General features: G+C 41.6%; 1 long non-coding RNA gene across 1 annotated transcript in view; it reads left to right on the top strand.

The window, feature by feature from the left end:
* The window catches only part of LOC115835468, a 61,579-nt gene extending 47,714 nt beyond the window's left edge, over positions 1–13,865 (top strand). Inside the window, exons 3-4 of the long non-coding RNA XR_004030453.1 lie at positions 13,196–13,234; positions 13,579–13,865. This is a non-coding gene — a long non-coding RNA (uncharacterized LOC115835468). The remainder of the gene's footprint in view (positions 1–13,195; positions 13,235–13,578) is intronic.
* The last annotated feature ends 9,262 nt before the right edge of the window (positions 13,866–23,127 follow it).

Raw genomic sequence — 23,127 nt, 5'->3', positions numbered from 1 at the left:
CACACCCAGCTAATTTTTGTATTTTTAGCAGAGATGGGGTTTCACCATGTTGGCCAGGATGGTCTCAATCTCTTGACCTTGTGATCGGCCTGCCTCGGCCTCCCAAAGTGCTGGGATTACAGGCGTGAGCCACTGTGCTTGGCCGCGTTAAAGGTTTTTAACAGTATACTTAAAAGTCCTATAGTGAAAGGTGAGTTGTAAGATTTACTGTGACATTTTATGAAATGTATTCTTTTCCTCCTACACCTACCCAAAATTTATTCCTTCAAAGTACTGATGACTAACTTAACTTCAAAGTACTGGTTCCACAGTGATACTAAATGCTGTGTCTGAAATGATTTTAAAACAATTCTACCAGCCTGGGCAACAGGGCAAAAACCCATGTCTACAAAATATACAAAAATTAGCCAGGAATGGTGGCGCATGCCTGTAGTCCCAGCTACTCAGGAGGCTGAGGTGGGAGGATCACTTGAGCCTAGGAGATTGAGGCTGCAGTGAGCCCTGACTGTGTCATTGCACTCCAGCCTGGGTGACAGAGCAAGACCCTGTCAAAAAATAAAAAAATAAAATAAATAAATAACAATTCCAGAGTGCCAGCACCAGAGAGTATGCAGAAATGGAATTCGGCACTTGTACATCTTCCATTTTTTCCCATAGAAGAAAACTTATTTAAAACATCCTTTTAGGGCTGGGGATGGTGGCTCACATCTACAATCCTAGCACTTTGGGAGGCTGAGGCGGGCGGATCACTTGAGGTCAAGAGTTTGGGACCAGCGTGTCCAACGTAGTGAAACTGCATCTCTACTAAAACTACAAAAAACTAGCTGGGCGTGGTGGTGCGGGCCTGTAATCCCAGCTTCTGGGGACGCTGAGGCAGGAGAATCACTTGAACCCGGGAGGCGGAGGCTGCAGTAAGCTGAGATTACGCCACTGCACTCCAGGCTGGGCAAGAGAGACTCTGTCTCAAAACAAACAAACAAAAATAAAATAAGCATCCTTTGAGGTATTCTTACTGATTTCTGAATCACTTGTAGGAAGTTCTTACTTGCTGTATAGAGTTTGATATGTGCACCTACGGTTAAATCCAGATCATGTTTTGTATCAAAATTTATGTTAAGTAAAACCAAGTTATTTAACCTGTGGTCTGTCAAAGTTTTCCTCAGCTATAATTTGAGATGCTTTCATTTATTTTCATAGTGCTCATTCTCAATCTTCATTATAGGAAGAATACACAGGACTTTCAACAATGTGTACACATTAGGGAGTTTTACTGATGTCAGGCAGATAGAGGGCTTCAAAAATGCCAATGGAAGCTCTGCCTCTTTCTCTCTGTGTTTCCACTTGATTCCCCAACAATGAAATTGGCTGAGAGCATGTTCAGATTGGCTCAGTCACTTCAGTTAAAGTCAGCTTAGTGTTTCTCCGATGTGTCGAATTTGAGCTGTCCCATGACAGAAGGTGCCAGAGATCAGCATTTGCGAGCTATGAGACCCTGTTCTGAGAATAAATCTTCAAGTTCCAGAGTAATGGGCTGCACTGTTTGAACACACAGAGATTCCTTGTAGTAACTCTCAGAGGTTAGTTGAGATTCTAGGTTACCTTGCTGAGCTCTGCAGAATTTCCCAGAGACTTTTATTTGAATATCAAGATTGGTTATCAAATTCATGCCTTCCTCAAATCCACGATAAGTTTTAATATTTTCCAATACTTCCTTAGTGATACGATACCACCATGAAGCTGCTGGCTGCAAAGAAAACATCAGAAATTTTCCCCCTAGAGATTTTTTTCCCAAAGCCTCTTGTAAGATAAGACATTTTTAAGAACAATTATAAAAATGAAATCAAGGCCAGGAGTGATGACGCTCACCTGTAATCCTAGCACTTTGGGAGGCCAATGTGGGAGGATCACTTGAGCCCAGGGGTTTGAGAGCAGCCTGGCCAATCATAGTGAGACTCTGTCTCTATTAATTTAAAAAAAAAAGAAATTAAAATACATTAATTCACTGCAGAATACAAATGCTCAGCCAGCTATACAGTTATGTCATCTGAGACTTGTGTCACCATTTATATATTTATATCTCTAAACATAAAACAAATGCTGGCAGGAGATCCAGTAAAATTTCAAAAGCATCATGTCTATCTGTCCATTGAGAATGAAAAATTGCCTTCAGTTCATTATTCCTTTCTTTGTTGTCTGAGAAAGGACAGAAATTACATAGTCAAGTTCTAAAAGCAGTTGTGGTAAAGGATGAATAAAAGAACAAACTTCCTCAATCCTTCATAATACAACAGATATCCCCATAATAGGCACTGATTTTGCCAACCACATATTTAATTTTTAATTTTTTAATTTTAATTTTTTATTTTTTGAGACAGTCTTGATCTGTTGCCCAGGCTAGAGTGCAGTGGCACAATCTTGGCTTACGGCAACCTCCGCCTCCCGAGTTCAAGTGGTTCTCCTGTCTCAGCCTCCCCAGTAGCTGGGATTACAGGCAATTGCCACCACACCCAGCTAATTTTTGTATTTTCACGCCCAGTGGGGTTTCACCATGTTCACCAGGTTGGTCTCGGACTTCTGACCTTAAATGATCCTCCCGCCTCGGTCCCCCAAAGTGTGGGATTACAGGCGTAAGCCACCATGCCGGGCCTGCCAACCACAAATTTAAGACACAGGAAGAGTAGAATGTGTAGACAGTTTGGGGATATTTCAGTTAAAATCTTGAAGCAGCAACCTCCATTTTTGAAGAAAATCTATTGGCCATAACACACACCTGGCCACAATAGCACTCCACATTTAGCCCCACTTCTCGATTTTTGTAGTGTGAGATCACACAACCAAAATGTCTGCATCAGCTTCACAAGGAAGAAGCTCACATATTTCTCTGTCAGGTAAGAGACTCATCAATAAACCTCTCCGCCCCGGGCTGGTGTTCTTTCTCTGCTATGTCCACCACAGCATCAGTGATCACAGAAAAGAAGTATGATCCCTCACTTCCTGGGGCTTTCTTCCCAAAGGCAGCTCTCACAGATCTCTAGCAGCTGTTCCTGCTGTTTTCCAACAGAACAGCTGGAAAGATGCTGTTGCCTCAAAGGGTTTTCTCAGGACCTTGTCACCAGAATTTATCTGGTACCTTAGCAGTGTTTGAAAGATATCAGGAGTAAAGAGATCTTCCCAGATTTAATCAGACTCATGTGCATCCAGAGGTAGGTTTTGTTTTCTCAAAAGAATAAACATTTAAATAAAGATTTTTGATATTATTTGTTTTTCTTCTCTTCAAGGGTTAAAAGTAAAATGTTTTCACCTTGTTCCTCAATCTCTTGAGCTTCTGAGTCTTGCTGTCGTGTGTTTCTTTAGTTTTTGTTCCTGTTCAGAAGTCTTATCAATATTTTTTGTTTTAATTTTGTTTCAGTGCCCTCATTTCATCTTCACTTAATTCTTTTTGATTGACTACTACACTGGAGTGTTTGTTTATTCATCTGAACAAGATATTACAAGTTCCTTTAAATAGATGACATTTAAAAAGCATAAATTGGCTTCTCTGCCCACCCTCACCCTTTAACTGTCAGCGTATCCTCATTCTTCTTGGATGCAGGACAAGAGTTGGGGTACGAACTATAATACAGGTGGGCTGTCTGCTGGGGTGCGCCTGGTCCAGCCTCCTCGGTCTGAGTCGGTATGCAAGCCAGACTCGGCTGGGGCGGACCAAGTGGGTGGGGAGCCTCCAGCAGCAGGTAGCGTGGCCAGCGGAGGTCCAGGCTGGGGAGTGGTACGTTGCTGGCCAGAGATCCCCGCTGGCAAAGTGACCAAGAAAAAAATATTGTGTCAATATCATCTGGAGGTAAGAAAATATTACACATTCACAGATGCATAAAAGTATATCCAGACCCAGATAGAAAGCTTACAGTTTTCATTTTAAAATTTTAGCCAATGTTATATTTCATCCAAACAGAAATACAAAAATCACTGAAGCAATTCTCCCCAATTGAGTACAAATTCTTAATAGATTTGATTCAAAAAATACAAAATAGACAAACAGGAAAAAAGGAACAAACTGCTGTTTTTCACCTTCAGAGACAAGATTTAAACCATTTATAGTTTATAAAGCCTATAACTATAAACCATTTAGTTTATAAAGACCACCAAAAAATAAAAATAAAAAATAAAAAGCATAACTTGTTTTTGAAAAAAGGCATAAATATTTTCAATTGAATTATTTGACTCCAACTTTCTTTTCTGAGATTTTTAGCCTTCTTTGTGTGCTCTTAGATTTTTAGTCAGTCCCTGTTCTAGTTATCTATTGCTGCAAAACAAACCACACTTCTATACCTAGCAACATGAAAACAACAATTTTATTATCCTTATGGAATTCAGATAGGCCATGGTGTGGATGTTTTGTCTCTGCTCCATGATGTCCAGGGCCTCAGCTGAGACGACTCAAATGCTGAGGGGTGGCTTGAAAGGCTGGAAATGGAACCATCTCGAGGTTTCTTCACTCACAGATCCAGTGGCTGGGCTGGGATGACACGAAGGCTAGGCTTAGCTGTGGCTTCTGACCACAGAACTTACATATGGCCTCCCTCTATGGCTTGAGCTTCCTGCAGAGTGTTGGCCAAGCTCCAAGAGGGAGCTTCCCAAGAGAGAAGGTTCCCAGAGATCCAGGCAAAAGCTGCATGGCCTTTTATAGCCTAGTCTCGGAAGCCACAAAGCATCTCTTCTTCCACACTCTGTTGCAGGGATCAGCAAACTATGGCCCAATGCCAAATCCATCTGCGATGCCTTTTTTTAAAATAAAGTTTTGGCTGGGTGTGATGGCTCGCGCCTGTAATCCCAGCACTTTGGGAGGCCGAGGTGGACAGATTACAAGGTTAGGAGTTCGAGACCAGCCTGGCCAACATGGTGAAACCCTGCCTCTACTAAAAATACAAAAATTAGCTGGGCATGGTGGCATGTGCCTGTAATCCCAGCTACTCAGGAGGCTGAGGCAGGAGAATCACTTGAACCTGGGAGGCAGAGGTTGCAGTGAGCCGAGATCGCACCACTGCACTTTAGCCTGGGCAACAGAGTAAGACTCCGTCGCAAAAACAAGAAATAACAATAAAATAAAAAAATAAAGTTTTATAGGAACATAGTCATGTTTAATCATTTATGTACTTTCACACTACAATGGCAGAGTGAATTAGTTGCAATAGAGATCATATAGTTTGCAGTCTAAAATGTTTGCTGTCTGGCTCTTTACAGAAATGGTTTGCAGAGCCCTGCTCTATTGATTAAAGCAATCACAAGCCTGCTCAGTGCCAAGGGGAAGGAATAGACGCTACCCTTGGTGGGAGGTGTGTCAAAAAAGGTGCAGTCATTAAAAAAAAAAAGAATCACCACACTTCCTGTTTGCCTCATATTTTTATTCTTGTTTGGTTTTTTAATTTTGTAAGCTACTTATAAGAGCTCTTCTATTTGAATGCACACTAAAGTCATTTCCGTTAAGAGAAAGTTAAAAAATGGAAGTCAATTATGTTAGTTCAAGTTATAGTCTTTTGAAACTTCCCAATGTCAGCTCTTTTAGGTAAATATTTGGTTAATAATTCTTCCAAAGAAAGGTTAGAAAGGTTAACTTTTGTTCAGAGTTAAAGGACAAAGAAGACCTTTATTTTAGTTCCTTAAAAAAAAAGAAAAGAAAGAAAAAAAGGGCTGGGCACGGTGGCTCACTCCTGTAATCCCAGCACTTTGGGAGGCTGAGATGGGCAGATCACGAGGTCAGGAGTTTGAGACCAGCCTGACAGACACGGTGAAACCCCGTCTCTACTAAAAATAGAAAAATTAACTGGTCAAGGTGGCACGCTCCTGTAATCCCAGCTACTCGGGAGGCTGAGGCAGAAGAATCACTTAAACCCAGGAGGCAGAGGTTGTAGTGAGCTGAGATGGAGCCACTGCACTCCAGCCTGGGTGACAGAGTGAGGTGAGACTCTGTCTCAAAAAAAAAAAAAAAAAAAAAAATCCAAGGTAAATGGTAAACACTTGCTGAAACAGTTAAGCCTCTCACTTGGTCAAAAAGTTTTAGGTTATATAAATCATTCCCTATTGATGAATATTTTTATTTAAACATGCTATATTGGTACTATTTTAATTAAATCCCCAATTTCCTCATCTGTACAGTGAAGGAGTTGAGTAGGCAGTGGTTTTTAACCCTGGTTACATATTTAAATCATGGGAACCGAGACCCCTATCCTAGATAATCAAATAGGACCTCTGGAGATGGGGCCACCACAGATTTTAAAACCTCCTCAAATGATTTTAATATACAGCCGGGGCAGAGAAATATGTGGCTAGGTGACTGTAGGCTCTTTCCAGAGAGTAAAATTCTGTGAATGCAAGAGGGATGTGAAAATGGGAAATTTTCCTATATTTGCTGCTTATACTAAGAAAATTATTTGGAATGACCGTTTGTATGTTTTAATACAGTAACCAGCATGACTTCAACATCTCATGGTCATTTGACCTACCTGAGTTAGCCAGAACCTAAGTCAAATGTTTCAATTTTCACATATCTTTTGACCTACTAATTATTTCTATCATTCTATACTATACGTTTACTCTGAAATAGACCTTGTATTTTATTTGTTTGTTAATGAACTGCTACTGTGGCATCCTTTTCGGTATGACATTGACATGTGTCTGTAAATATGTATTAACATTGTGTTTCTCAAACAAATGTGCCCTTACATCACTTGGGGAATCTTGTTAAAATTAAAATTCTTATTCAATAGATCTAGGGTGAGAATCAGGCCTAAGAATCTGCATTCTTTTTTCTCCCTTATTGTTACCTACAAAGGATCTGCATTTCTAACAAGCTCCTAAATTATGTTTATGCTATCTGTCTACCATCCATGCACTACAGCTTGCTCAGCAAGGCATTAGCAGATCCATCCAGACTGATGTAACTCAGAACTGCAAGTTAGCCTCAGTATTAATTGAGGAAAAGAATAGGGTCACAGGAAAAAGAAGGGGTGCTAGTCATTAAAAATTTTTATGCTTTGCATAATGGCACCTCTTTTTTATTTTTTAAAAGAAATAACCCATTGAGAAAACTATAGAACTTTGTCACTGGTTCTTTCCATAGGCTTCACCAATTATTTTCTTCGGCCGTGTGACACCTGTCGTCTACAGTATAGGCTCAGGCACTGGATATTTCTAAAGGCAGATTTAGTGGCTGAGAGCCCATTTCATTAGAGATACATTTCATTAGTATGGTATAGTGGGAAAATGCACTGGACTGGATGTTAGAAGACCTGAGTTCTTGTCTTTATCACTTTTTGATTGTGTGACGTTGGGCGGGTTACTTAATCTCATTGAGCCTCAGTCTTGTCTTTAAAGCTAGGCTAATAATCCCTGTCTACCATACAGAGTATAAAGAAGAGCAAATAAGATAGCTGTGAAAGTGCTTTGTAAATTACAAAGTAACTTAGACGTGTAAGTTATCATTATTGTCTATGTGGTACTGACTGAAGGCCTACGTGTAAAAACACATTGGCTTTTGATGCTGTTAACCCCCAACTTTCTTTATCAGTAGAAGGAACATTAGCAAGAATTAGATGATGAATAAGCCACGCGGAGTCTTTCTCTGTCTGGGTTCAAAGAATGAAAGAATCAAAGAATGAAAAGATGGAGCCTTAAAAGTCAGAGAAAGGCAGGGCTTGGTGGCTTATGCATGTAATCCCAGCACTTTGAAGAGGCTGAGGCAGGCAGATCATCGGAGGTCAGGAGTTCGAGACCAGCCTGGCCAACAGGGTGAAACCCTGTCTCTACTAAAAATACAAAAAAATGAACTGGGCATGGTGGCATGAACCTGTAGTCCCAGCTACTCAGGAGGCTGAGGCATAAGAATTGCTTAAACCCAGGAGGTGGACATTGCAGTGAGCCGAGGTTGCACCACTGCACTCCAGCCTGGGTGACAGAGCAAGACTGTCTCAAAAAAAAAAAAAAAAAAAAAAAAAAAAAAAAAAAAAGAATCCTAGGGAGAAATGGTCAATTCAAATTCCCTTATTCATGTGTATTAGATACTTGACCATTGTTTCCTTTCCAATTCCTTGTCTGGCATTGGAAAACACCAGTGATGGTGATGGGAAGGTCTATGCAACTGCTTGTGAATAAAAGCCAATTTTGAATTAAAAAAATAGAAGAAAAAACCAGGTTTCTCTGATCCTTTCACATAACTCAGTGTAGAGGAGTAGTTAATACCATGTCTTTCCTTCACTCTGTAGAATGCTTGCTGTAGACTGGTTATTGAGCAAACAAAGAGGCTTGGCTTTCATTACAATAGAGGAAGAAAAATATTAGTTTAGAAAGAAACATATTTGGCCAGGAGCAGTGACTTATGCCTGTAATTCTAGTACTTTGGGAGTCTGAGGTGGGAGGATCACTTAAGGCCAGGAGTTGGAAACCAACCTGGGCAACATGGTGAAAACCTGAAACCCTGCCTTTACAAAATACACAAAAAATTAGCTGGGCATTGCGGTGTGCGCCTGTAGTTACAGCTACTCTGGAGGCTAACGCGGGAGGATCACTTGAGCCTAGGAGGTTAAGGCTGCAGTGAGCTGTGATCCCGCCACTGTACTTCAGCCTGGGTGACACAGTGAGACACTGTCTCAGAAAAACAAAAGGAAAGAAAAAAACTGATTTAGCTTTTGTGGTTGTATAAAAAGTCTACATGATGAGATAGCTAAGTGAGTCCATAAATCAGCTCAGGGTGGTAGTCTGCAAGTGGGAAATTGAGTTAACTTTCTTGTGGATGTGGCAAATAGCTTTTTAAAATTTATTTATTTATTTTTTGAGACAGAATCTCACTCCGAAGCCCAGGCTGGAGTGCAGTGGCACGATCTCAGCTCACTGCAAGCTCCGCCTCCCGGGTTCACACCATTCTCCTGCCTCAGCCTCCGAGTAGCTGCGACTACAGGTGCCCACCACCACGCCCGGCTAAATTTTTTTTGTATTTTTAGTAGAGACAGGGTTTCACCGTGTTAGCCAGGATGGTCTCGATCTCCTGACCTCAAGATCCGCCCGCCTCGGCCTCCCAAAGTGCTGGCATTACAGGTGTGAGCCACCGCACCCGGCCGCTGATTTTTTTTATTAGTTAACCTCAGATATTTTCATAAACATGTTTCAGAGCCCCCCAAACTCTGTTCTGGATGAATATAGAAAGTTTTCTGATAAGTTTCTTGTAAGAAATTTCCACAATGGCAGAAATTCATCCCTACTGCTCAGTTCACCTGAGGCCGGTGATCCACTACCTGATTTTCCAAATTCAGGTTTCCACACTAAAATAACTTCCTCCTTCTATCTCTGGGGTTGTTTCATGAGCAGAGCAGCCAGTGTTCTTCAATCTGTGGTTGCCCACATCCTGACCCTGATAATCTTTCTTGTTAGCAGACAGAGATGCCTCTACCCTGTGCATACATTGCAGACTGATACTCTCTGAAATCAACCCTTGATGGCTGGTGACTTTGCTATCATTGCAGGAAGTGTGATGGGTGCTTTGTGTATTTTGTGATAAGAACTACTTGTTAAGCTTTGAGTGAAAGCCAGAGCCTCAGACACCGTTCCACTGAGAAGACTTTAGACTTCCAGGCATGTGATATGGTTATTTACCTGTCTTTTCCAGAGTATTGAATCTGGAACATGTATGTAGGAATTTCCTTACTAGTTTTAGTTTTAACAAGCACTTTTTTTTTTTTGGAGGTAGGGTCTTACTTTGTTGCCCAGGCTGGAGTGCAGCATTGTAATCATGGCTCACTGCAGCCTCAAATTCCTGGGCTCAGGTGATCCTTCCACCTCAGCCTCCCAAGTAGCTAGGACTGCAGGCATGTGTCACCACATCTGGCTTTTTTCTTTTGTTTTCTTTTCTTTGCTTTTTTTGTAGAGACTTGATATGTTACCTAGGCTGGTCTGTAACTCCTGGCCTCAAGCAATCCTTCAGCTTCTGCTTCCCCAAGTATTAGGATTACAGGTGTGAGCCATGGTGCCTAGCCTTAATAAGCACTTTGACCCTTTGGGGAAGACCATGGTAAAAGCATGAGAACCCCAGGAGAATTTCCTATTGAATTTCTAGAAATAAGTACCCTAATTATGGTGTAATTTTCATCTAATCTAATTTATCCCTGGGAACGTTGCCTGAGTATGACCAGCTATTCTTAAGGAAGCCTAACTTTCTAGTACAGTGTATTCCAGAAGCCACCATCATAAGGATGTTAGAGAACCCCTTCAGTATCCTTGGCCTGCCATTCAGTCCTAATTTTAGGGGGAGGCTGGGGAGTGCTAGTCTGTCCGCAAGCTTGAGGTTGGCTCAGGGATCTCTTAAACCTTCAGAGTAGACCCAGAGGATTGGCCTTTGGTTAAGAGGCCGAGGCGGGCGGATCACGAGGTCAGGAGATCGAGACCACGGTGAAACCCCGCCTCTACTAAAAATACAAAAAAATTAGCCGGGCGTGGTGGCGGGCGCCTGTAGTCCCAGCTACTCGGAGAGGCTGAGGCAGGAGAATGGCGTGAACCCGGGAGGCGGAGCTTGCAGTGAGCCGAGATCGCGCCACTGCACTCCAGCCTGGGTGACAGAGCGAGACTCCGTCTCAAAACAAACAAAAAAAAAAAAACGAGGTTATCTTTGGTCTTGTGTTAGCTATTAAAGAGAATTCCAGGGTGACAGTATATCGGGTACTCTAGGTTACCCAAGCATTTTTTTCCTTTAAAGAATTCCAGAGCATTCAGTTTGGCTCAGAATATTTGGAGCTTAATTAAAGCAAAAGCAGACCTTTCCTGGGGTAGCCGTGGGCTAGAATGGTTTTACCCCATCTCCACCTCTGTCATCCTGCAGTCTCCTGAAGATTCACTGAGGTTCAATGTGGGTTACCCAAGGACTTAATGTACATTCCAAGGATGACGAAAGATGCAGAGCCAGCTGTAGCAGTGCTTATCTTTAATTCTACTAGTTAAATTTTACTCACGCCGTGGCTCATGCCTGTAATCCCAGTACTTTGGGAAGCCAATGTGGGTGGATCACCTGAGGTCAGGAGTTCGAGACCAGTCTGGCTAACATGGTGAAACCCCGTCTCTACTAAAAATACAAAAAATTAGCTGGGCATAGTGGCGTGCGCCTGTAATCCCAGCTACTGGGGAGGCTGAGGCAGGAGAATTACATGAACCTGGGAGGCAGAGGTTGCAGTGAGCCCAGATTACGCCATTGCACTCCAGCCTGGGTGACAAGAGTGAAACTCTATCTCAAAAAAAAAAAAAAAGTTACTCTACGCAAATGAACAGAATAAACAAGCACCACTATGCACCATTTGTGAGGTCAATATTCCCATTGCCTAAAATAAAACTTCACTCTTGCTTGATATGCTGACACTAGGAGGGATATGACAAGGCTCAGATATGCTGGTAGGGGATACTTCAAGAAAACATATTGAAATAATGTCTTTTAAATTTTATAAAATAAAATAAAGCTTGTCTATTTTTTTCTGTTCTTATATTTATTGAGCTCAATCCCAGTTTATTTTCAGAAGTCATCTCAGACATAGTAGTGGGTGCCAGAGCATTCCCACCAACCACGAATTCTATGTATATATGGATGTATTTATCTCCTCCCTTACCCACTGTACCTTAGAACCAACCAAGAATTTCAGCATAATAAACCGATCCTTATCACACTGTCCTTGCCGATTGACTTCAGCCTTTAAACTGACTGTACTTTGAGCCCTTACCTTATCAAAACGGATCTACCTAGAAGTGGAAGAGTCCAAATTAAGGATAAAAAGTCAGCCAATGGTAAAGGAATATAGTAGCTTCCACATCCCACTTCACATTTGCATCCCATTATAATAAAATGGTTCTTTTTTGACACAGCCTCTCTGACATTTTGACATATTCATCTTTGGGTAGAGTCCTCTCTTTCTATTATTCCTAGAATAATCTTCATTTTTGTCAGATAATGGGCCCTGAATTTTACTACTTTTTTTTTTTTTTTTTTTTTTTTTTTTTTTTTTGAGACGGAGTCTCGCTGTGTCTCCCAGGCTGGAGTGCAGCGGCGCCATCTCGGCTCACTGCAAGCTCCGCCTCCCGGGTTCAGGCCATTCTCCTGCCTCAGCCTCCCGAGTAGCTGGGACTACAGGCGCCTGCAACCACACCCAGCTAATTTTTTGTAATTTTAGTAGAGACAGGGTTTCACCACATTAGCCAGGATGGTCTCGATCTCCTGACCTCGTGATCCACCCGCCTCGGCCTCCCAAAGTGCTAGGATTATAGGCATGAGCCACTGCGCCCAGCAATTCTACTACTTTTTCCCAGCTTTTTCTGTATAGGGTATTGCAGGGTTTTCTAGCTGAGTTGTTTGTAAGCCCGTTGACTCTTAACAGTTTTCAGAAAATGTGCAATAAAAATCATTTCTAACACTAACAATAGCAAGGCACAGAACCTCTAGGAAGCTGCAATCAATGCAGCATCAACCCTGTCCTCCAGCAGCTGAGATACTGGGGACTGAATTTCTCTGAATAAGCTTGTCATCCATCAGCATCTGTCTCATTATAAGAATAAACATCTCTCTGGAGTAGAAGAATGGGCAGGAAATGAATGACAGTACTCTTCTATAAGTAGTCTACCTACAGAAGCATACAAAGGTGCATCTATACCAGCCTGTGTTAAGAGTAAAATATGGAAGAGAACAACATAATCCCCTCCAATATGGCACAGAAGGCACACAGGATTGTTTCGATGTGAAGACAGATCTCAGGGTTTCCTTCTGCCCTGATATTTCTGAAACCTACGTTGTTAAAATTAGCTTTCTTAGTCTCTTTTTCACTATTGCTATTGTCTTATTAAAGTAGCTTGTTTGTAAGAGTCTTGCAGAGTCCACAAAAAGCCTAAAATTTGTGCTTTAGCACAAATAAATATAGAAGTTATAGTAAAATCTAGAAAACTACCTGGTGTATTGTAATTTCTTAAGCTGTAAGTAATTATTAGTAATGAAGGATTTATGGGATTCAAGAAGATGGAATCTCACAAATGCCAAACCAACTGTTTGATTTCACAGACAAGATTGATGGCAACTGGGAAGTTAAATTTTAATTATAGTGAGTAATTTTATTCTTCCATATTTTAGCAAAGCTTCTATAAAAAGGCTTACTAATTTGAATTTTAATTCTTTTCCTTGTTTCAGCCCTGCTGAAGGTGATAATGAGCGCTAAAATTTTCACAAGTAAGTAGAGGGCAAAGAGAAAGAAAAAAGGAAATTGCCACAGCCCTGCTAGCCAGCCCTTTAGAACTGATAATACATTCCTTTCCTAATCAATCCATTCCTTCCCAGAGAATTGGGGATTCTACTGGCTCCAAAAGCATCAGGTGATAATTTTCAAATTTATAGGGTAAAAAAAGATCAGTTTCCCTAGACTGCCAATAAAGGACAGAGTTGCTATTCTTATCTCTGATTGTTTCCCATCCCTTAATCTGTGTTTTTCTTAAGTATTTTGCATACAAGTAAGATGATAGAGAGGCTCTTGGTGAGAAGAACAAAACTTCTCACTTATATTTTCTCTTTTTCAGGTAAGAACAGAAGTCATCACAATCTTTGTTCTCTGTAGATTCACCAATCTGTACTCCATTGGGATCATGTTAGAAGACCTCGGTGAATACATGACCAAACTCCCTACTTCTCTTTTCTCCTTTTAAACCTCTATAGGAATACAAACAATTTTAGAAATGAGAATATTTAGTTATGGAAAAAGTGAAGACCTTGGTGGGAAGTTTGTTTCTACAGAATGAAAAGCATGAATTCTAAATTTATAAAAATTAGTAGGAACCAGAGCTGGATGCAGTGGCTCACGCCTGTAATCCCAACACTTTGGGAGGCTGAGGTGGCTGGATCACCTGAGGTCGGGAGCTCAAGACCAGCCTGACCAACGTGGAGAAACCCCATCTCTACTAAAAATACAAAATTAGCTGGGCATGGTGGCATATGCCTGTAATACCAGCTACTCGGGAGGCTGAGGCAGGAGAATGGCTTGAACCCAGGAGGCAGAGGTTGTGGTGAGCGAGATCGCGCCTGTGCACTCCACCCTGGGCAACAAGAACAAAACTCCATCTCAAAAAAAAAAAAAAAAATTAGTAGGAACCAGGGAAATAGAAATAGGAACAGTGTGAATTCCCTATAAACTTCCTAATCAGATGAGTATAGGATTTGTAACGGAAAGGTGGAACAAAAGGATGTTTCTTAAGAATACGTGTTATTCTTCATTGAAAGTTTTTGTTTGTTTGTTTGTTTGTTTGTTTGTTTTTTGGTTTTTGATTTTTGTTCTGAGACAGGGTCTCGCTCTGTTACCCAGACTGGAGTGCAGTGGCGCAATCTCAGCTCACTGCAACCTCCACCTCCTGGGTTCAAGCAATTCTCCCACCTCAGCCTCCCTAGTAGCTGGGACTACAGGCATGTGCCACCAATCCCAGCTAACATTTTTGTATTTTTAGTAGAGACGGGGCTTCACCATGTTGGCCAGACTGGTCTCAAACTCCTGACTTCATGCGACCCGCCTGCCTCTGCCTCACAAAGTGCTGGGATTACAGGGGTGAGCCACTGAACCCGGCCAATTGAAAGTTTTAAGTTATGGACCCTTTAAGTTATGGAAGATTGACAATCAGAAGACAAACAAGTAAGGAAGAGATAGGAGTTAGATGTTCGGAAGGAATACAACAGGTTTGGACTTTTGCTATTTCATGATAGGTTTTGGCTTAGATTTGCAAAGCTAGCATTCCAAAAGTTGTTTCATTTCCACATAAGTATTAATCTACCACTAGATGCCATTCTCACAGATAATGGTTAACTGGGTCAAAGATTGGCATGCTTTTGATTTTCTTTTTCAAATAACATTCTGCTAAAGAAGTTAAACATAACTGATTCCTAGAATTATCTCTAAATTGAGTTATACACATTATAAGAGGTTTCAAAGAATTATACTTAGCTATAATTAATTATATCCTATACTTATTCTCAAATACTATAATCATTGCTTATTCTAGTGTTGTCCTGCTTACTTCATTTTATCTAAAAATTCTTTTAGATGGAGTCTTGCTCTGTCTCCCAGGCTGGAGTGCAGTGGTGCAATCCCGGCTCACTGCAACCTCCACCTCCCAGGTTCAAGTGATTCTCTTACCTCAGGCTCCCGAGTAGCTGGTATGACAGGTGCACGCCACCATGCCCAGCTAATTTTTGTATTTTTAGGAGAGATGGGGTTTTGCCATATTGGCCAGGCTGGTTTCGAACTCCTGACCTCAGGTGACTCACTCGCCTAGGCCTCCCAAAGTGCTGAGATTACAGGCGTGAGCCACTGTGCCCTGCCCATTTTATCCAAATCTTAAGGAGAGCAAAATTTTCAAATTTACGCAGGACTATTCATGAATTTGGTCTTCTAATGGCCCAAGCCAGAGTTCTGGGATCTTCAGCAGCTTTGTCAGGTATGAAAACCTCTCATTTCTTTCATTGAAGCTTTAACAGTGCTAGCCTGGTATCTGCTAAGCTTGAGTAAGCTTTAGGAAACCTTCTCAGTGCACCTGATTATGTCCCCGAGTCTCAGAGATGTTTTGCTTCCTGAGCTGAAGAAGAAATAGAGGAACACTCCTTTTGACCACCTTGATGGTTAATTTTATGTGTCAACTTGGCTAGGTTAAGGTTCCTGGTTGTTTGGTCAAACGCCAGTCTAGATGTTGCTGTGAAGGTATTTTTTAAATGTGAGTAGTATTTAAATCAGTAGACTTTGAATGAAGCAGATCATCCTCCATAATGTGAGCAGATCTCATTCAATCCATTGAAGGCCTTAGGAGCAAAGACTGAGGTTTCCTGAAGAAGAAATACTCTTCAAGACTGCAACATAGAAACCCTAACAGAGCTGCTGGGCACGGTGGCTCAGGCCTGTAATCCCAGCACTTTGAGAGGCCAAGGTGGGTGGATCACCTGAGGTCAGGAGTTTGAGACCAGCCTGGCCAACATGGTGAAACCCCATCTCTATTAAAAATGAAAGATTATCCAGGCGTGGTGGCAGGTCCCTGTAATCCCAGCTACTCGGGAGACTGAGGCGGGAGAATGGCTTGAATTAGGGTGGTGGAGGTTGCAGTGAGCCGAGATCATGCCACTGCACTCCAGCCTGGGTGACAGAGTGAGACTCTGTCCCCCCCTGCCCCCGCCAAAAAAAAAAAAAAAAAAAGGAAAGAAACCCTGCCAGAGTTCCTACCCTGCCCGGTCTGCCCAGTCTGCCCTATAGACTTTGGACTCAAGCCTGCAGCCTCACCTCTTACCTGAATTTTCAGTCTGCTGACCTGCTCTGCAAATTTTAGACTTGCCAGCTCCCAGAATTACATGAGCCACTACCTGAAAAATCTCTCTCTCTCTCTCTCTCTCTTGCTCTCTCTCTCTCACTCTCTCTCTCTATATATATACACACACACACATACATACAATTTATATATATATATATATACACACACACACACATACATACAATGTGAAGGTAGATGGATAGATCTCCTATTGGTTCTGTTATTCTGGAGAACTGTGACTAATACAACTTTTCTAATAAGAAAGTTATTCCTCTGTCTTTACTTTCCACATTTTTTCTATTTGGAACTAGCATTTGTAATTTGCATCAAATACTTGTATTTATTTACAAGCATTTCTTCATGAGCTCATGAAGCTCTGATATATTTCTGTTGTGCTGCTTCTTATTTTTATTAGAGAACCTTATCATCCATTTCTTCTTAAAAAGAGAACATTTCAAAATTACATTCAATAGAAAGTAATGTTATAGCAGAAATACAAAGTGAAATCTCCATACTTTGTTAAAAAATTTTTTCAGATGGAACTCTTAAAAACATTTTAAGTCCTTGAGTATATCTACTGGATAACATTCATTTCCTTTTTTTTGAATATAGTTAACTATATTTAGTGGATTATGGGTGGAGAAGAAGGATATTTGAATATTTAAGACACAAAAGACAAGATTGATACCAAGACTGACAACACAGAACAAATGCCAATTTACAGGAGAGAAGGTAGAGATGTTAATAGTGATAAATTAAGAATCCTTTGGAACTTTTTCATAATAGGCTGGTAGTATATAGAACACATGACTACCTTAAGTTCCTTTCTCCTAATATCTCTTGTTGCCTGTAGCTTCAAAAGTGTCCCACTGGGAGAGTGACTTTTCCAAGACTGTCATGGGTATCTTTCTCACTGGGGCTTGTGCCTCCTAATGCTTGTGTGGCAGGTAGGTGCTTCTTTGAGTCTTCGTGACAGAAACACATAGAAATATGATTTAGTCCTTTAAGAAATAAAAAGGAACCCATCCAGTTTTCAAGGGGGAAAAAAGTTCAAAACAATCAGAAACTTTTTTTTTTTTTGTACCCAAAGCAAAGCTTACTCAGGATTTTCAGAGTGGTAAAAAAAAAAAAAAAAAGAAAAAGAAAAAAAAGAAAAGAAAAGAAAAGTAGACAACATGCTTCTTATCTTCGAAAAATTACAAACGGGTTAATTTTAAAAAGGAGAAGACACATGCTACTATTTAAAGAAGTCCTAGAAGGCCTTAAACTTGAAATCCCCGCTGTGGTAGCAGCTTTCCTCATTACCCTCATTCTTAGGCATCTTCTATGTCCCCAGAGGAATTGAAGTCAACTCTGTTTTTTTATTCAGTACAGTGTCCAGCAGCAACTATGACAACTATGTGTGCTGCAAAGAATTTTTCCAGAGGTGGGTGTCTCCAGGGCCACAGAGTTCCCTCTCAGCACTTTATGGGGGAAGTTATTCTCTACTCTACACTTGAAAGTAGAGAAGAAAAGAAACATGTGTGAAAGTATTTGGAAGTGCATAAGTGGTCTGTGTAAAGGGGAATGTCATGTTCAGTCTTGTGTTTTTCCTTCCTTCTTCCTACTGGAACCCATTTCAGTCTTCGTTACCCAGTTAGTAGAAGTTGTAGATCTGAGTAGAAGTTTTCTTTTTTTTTTAATTATTATTATTATACTTTAGGTTTTAGGGTACATGTGCACAATGTGCAGGTTTGTTACATATGTATCCATGTGCCATGCTGTTTTGCTGCACCCATTAACTCGTCATTTAGCATTAGGTGTATCTCCTAATGCTGTCCCTCCCCCATCTCCCCACCCCACAACAGTCCCCGGAGTGTGATGTTCCCCTTCCTGTGTCCATGAGTTCTCATTGTTCAATTCCCACCTATGAGTGAGAACATGCGGTGTTTGGTTTTTTGTCCTTGCGATAGTTTCCTGAGAATGATGTTTTCCAGTTTCATCCATGTCCCTGCAAAGGACATGAACTCATCATTTGTTATGGCTGCATAGTATTCCATGGTGTATATGTGCCACATTTTCTTAATCCAGTCTATTGTTGTTGGACATTTGGGTTGGTTCCAACTCTTTGCTATTGTGAATAGTGCCGCAATAAACATACGTGTGCATGTGTCTTTATAGCAGCATGATTTATAGTCCTTTGGGTGTATACCCAGTAATGGGATGGCTGGGTCAAATGGTATTTCTAGTTCTAGATCCCTGAGGAATCGCCACACTGACTTCCACAATGGTTGAACTAGTTTACAGTCCCACCAACAGTGTAAAAGTGTTCCTATTTCTCCACATCCTCTCCAGCACCTGTTGTTTCCTGACTTTTTAATGATGGCCGTTCTAACTGGTGTGAGATGGTATCTCACTGTGGTTTTGATTTGCATTTCTCTGATGGCCAGTGATGATCAGCATTTTTTCATGTGTTTTTTGGCTGCATAAATGTCTTCTTTTGAGAAGTGTCTGTTCATGTCCTTCGCCCACTTTTTGATGGGGTTGTTTGTTTTTTTCTTGTCAATTTGTTTGAGTTCATTGTAGATTCTGGATATTAGCCCTTTGTCAGATGAGTAGGTTGCAAAAATTTTCTCCCATTCTGTAGGTTGCCTGTTCACTCTGATGGTAGTTTCTTTTGCTGTGCAGAAGCTCTTTAGTTTAATTAGATCCCATTTGTCAATTTTGGCTTTTGTTGCCATTGCTTTTGGTGTTTTAGACATGAAGTCCTTGCCCATGCCTATGTCCTGAATGGTATTGCCTAGGTTTTCTTGTAGGATTTTAATGGTTTTAGGTCTAATATTTAAGTCTTTATTATCTCAATAGATGCAGAAAAGGCCTTTGACAAAATTCAACAACGCTTCATGCTAAAAACTCTCAATAAATTAGGTATTGATGGGACGTATCTCAAAATAATAAGAGCTATCTATGACAAACCAACAGCCAACATCATACTGAATGGGCAAAAACTGGAAGCATTCCCTTTGAAAACTGGCACAAGACAGGGATGCCCTCTCTCACCACTCCTATTCAACATAGTGCTGGAAGTTCTGGCCAGAGCAATCAGGCAGGAGAAGGAAATAAAGGGTATTCAATTAGGAAAAGAGGAAGTCAAATTGTCCCTGTTTGCAGATGACATGATTGTATATCTAGAAAACCCCATTGTCTCAGCCCAAAATCTCCTTAAGCTGATTAGCAACTTCAGCAAAGTCTCAGGATACAAAATCAATGTACAAAAATCACAAGCATTCTTGTACACCAATCACAGACAAACAGAGAACCAAATCATGAGTGAACTCCCATTCACAATTGCTTCAAAGAGAATAAAATACCTAGGAATCCAACTTACAAGGGATGTGAAGGACCTCTTCAAGGAGAACTACAAACCACTGCTCAATGAAATAAAAGAGGATACAAACAAATGGAAGAACATTCCATGCTCATGGGTTGGAAGAATCAATATCGTGAAAATGCCCATACTGCCCAAGGTAATTTATAGATTCAATGCCATCCCCATCAAGCTACCAATGACTTTCTTCACAGAATTGGAAAAAACTACTTTAAAGTTCATATGGAACCAAAAAAGAGCCCGCATCGCCAAGTCAATCCTAAGCCAAAAGAACAAAGCTGGAGGCATCACGCTACCTGACTTCAAACTATACTACAAGGCTACAGTAACCAAAACAGCATGGTACTGGTACCACAACAGAGACATAGATCAATGGAACAGAACAGAGCCCTCAGAAATGATGCCTCACATCTACAACTATCTGATCTTTGACAAACCTGACAAAAACAAGAAATGGGGAAAGGATCCCCTATTTAATAAATGGTGCTGGGAAAACTGGCTAGCCATATGTAGAAAGCTGAAACTGGATCCCTTCCTTACACCTTATACAAAAATTAATTCAAGATGGATTAAAGAAGTTTTCTTGTTTGTCGAAAGAGCATTACCGCTAGTGGTTGAAAGGGTGGCACTTCCAGAGAGAAAGAGGTGGCAGCAGCCCTTTTGCAACTTTTAAACAGCGATGAGAATTCTGGCCCTTTGTCTTTAAGCATTATGTTAAGCAGACTTTGACGTTTTTCTTTCAGCATTTTACTCAACATTACTAACCCCTTTTCCTTCTCTGGTCCCTGAGAAAACATGGACTACCATGCAAAAGCTCCTACCAAATGCTGTCGCATCTTCAATCACAGTTCCTGCCCACCACAAGCGGGCCAAGTCCCTGAGCCACACACCTGAATTGATAGATCTTCTATAGAAGCATAGACTGGGCATCCTTTGCTTGTCTCCAGCTTCTCTGCATTGCACCGTTTTGCTACATACCATGAGAATGACTCAACCTCTTGCACCCTCAAGTACCTGGCTTTGAGCAGTTACCTTTCCTAAGCAAAAAGTTAGCATCTGCAAAGAGATCACTTGCTTTAGAAATATATTAAAGATGCCTGTCGTGGGGTTGGGGGAGGGGGGAGGGATAGCATTAGGAGATACACCTAATGTAAATGACGAGTTAATGGGTGCAGCACACCAACATGGCACATGTATACATATGTAACAAACCTGCACGTTGTGCACATGTACCCTAGAACTTAAAGTATAATGAAAAAAAAAAGAAATATATTAAAGATGGGTTTCCCTGTAAAGAATGACTCCAATACATGAGAGATGGTCCATCTGAATAAATCCTGAAGTGAAATAAAGACTACGATAGACATTACTGATGCTGGTATACTTTGGACAAATGAATTCGGGGAACAGAAGAAACTACATGGACCCAGGTGCAGTGGCTCACACCTGTAATCCCAGCACTTTGGGAGGCCGAAGCAGGTGGATCAGGAGTTTGAGGCCAGGAGTTCAAGATCAGCCTGGCCAACATGGTGAAACCCCGTCTCCACTAAAAATGCAAAAAATGAGCCGGGTGTGGTGGCGTGTGCCTGTCGTCCTGGCTGTTCAGGAGGCTGAGGCACAAGAATCGCTTGAACCCAGGAGGTGGAGGCTGCAGTGAGCCAAAATCATGCCACTGCACTCTAGCCTAGGGTGACGGAGTGAGACTCTGTGTCAACAAACAAACAAACAAAACAAAAGAAGAAACTATGAGGAGACTAGGAGTCTTTATTAGGAGAAAGGAAATTTACTTTACCTGTAAATGGAAATGGAGCTTAGAATTGTATTTATGGGCTAAGAGAGTGACATGTACCCAGGTATGGGAGAAACTTCAAAGCCTTGCTGACCTTTGGCCATGCATACAAGCAGGTGTTCTCTCTTACAAGAGCCCCTTTCAAATCCTAGGCACATTTTAGTCACACGACTGCAAACTCAAAATTAATTTGCCTCAGTTCTAGTGGTGGTCAGGTCCGGTGGTCAGGTGGTGGGTGAAGATTGCAATTTTAAATAAAATGGTTAGGGAAGGACTCACATTTAAGCAAAGACCTGAAGGAGGCAGGGGAACAACTCATGGAGATAGCTGGGGACAAGGCTTCCAGAAGAAAAGCAAGAGCAAAGGTCTGACAGTGAAAGTCTGTCTAGGGTGTTCTGGGGCCAGTGACGAGGCCTGTGAGGCTGGCGTGAAGTGAGGAAGGGAGGTGGAGGGGCTGGAGCTGGGGTGGTAGCGGGGCCCAGGTTGTGTGGAACTTCTGTAAGCACACAGGCTTCCCCTGAGTGAGTTGGAAGGGAGAGGAGTGACAAGACCTGACTTTTGTTTTAACAGGATCATTCTAGCTGCTGATGAGAGCAGACTAAAAGGGAACAAGGGTAGAAGCAAGGATATCAGGACGAGGTGTTTTCAGTAAGCCAGGGGAGAGATGACAGTAGCTGGCACCAGGACTGGAGCAACCGAGGTGGCAAGAAGTGGTAGGATTCTGAATATATTTCAAAGGTAGATGGATCTGCTGATGGATTAGATATGAAGTGTGAGAGAAAGAGAGGAGTCACAGCTGAGTCCAAGGTTGTCAGCCTGAGCCATTGGAGGGATGGAATTACCTTAACTAAACAGAGGAAGACTCAGGGAGAGGCAGGTGTTGGGAGAAGCATCAGAAGTTCAGTTTGGGATGTGCCTAGCAGAGACATTGAATAGGCAGTTGAATACATGAGTGTAGACAAGTCAGGACTGGAGTTATAAATTTGGGAGTCATATACATGGAAATGAAAGCCACAAGACTGAATGAGATTCCCAAGAAAGAAAATATAGGCAGAATCTAAGGGAAAGAGCCAAAGACTGAGCCCTGGAGCACTCCAATGGTTAAAGTCAGTAGGAACCAGCCAAGGAGATGGAGAAATAGCAGCCATTGAGGAGAGAGGAAAGCCAGGTGAGAGGGGTATTATGAAAACCAGAGGAAGGTCGGGCACAGTGGCTCTAGCCTGTAATCCCAGCACTTTGGGAAACTGAGGCAGGTGGATCACCTGAGGTCAGGAGTTCGAGACTACTTTAAGTGAAGCTTCCATTACATGCAACCAAAAGGAACCCAAATCATGCGGGGGTTATTCAGGGTTGATGTTTTAAAAATGGAAATCTGAATATGGCGTGGCAAAGTGGGTGTGACCACAGGAGGAAATGAGAACGAGGCTTGAATGGAAGTTTATTGTACTCACAGGCCCAGAGAGGAGTCACCACATACCACACAGGTCCACAAGGGAATCGTCAAGTTTTGGTCACGTGGTGGAAGACAGGCGCTGGGGGAAGCTTAGGCATGAGTCTTTGTTGGGGTTTCCTTGGGAAAGGCAAGGCAGAGCAGAGTAAGCAGCTTGGGATTGACTAGTTTGAATAATTCTGA

The sequence above is a fragment of the Nomascus leucogenys genome, chromosome 6 (genome assembly GCF_006542625.1).
Source record: "Nomascus leucogenys isolate Asia chromosome 6, Asia_NLE_v1, whole genome shotgun sequence".
Taxonomy (NCBI): Eukaryota; Metazoa; Chordata; class Mammalia; order Primates; family Hylobatidae; genus Nomascus; species Nomascus leucogenys.
Note: the sequence above shows the minus strand (reverse complement) of the source record. Positions and strands in the feature narration are given on the sequence as shown.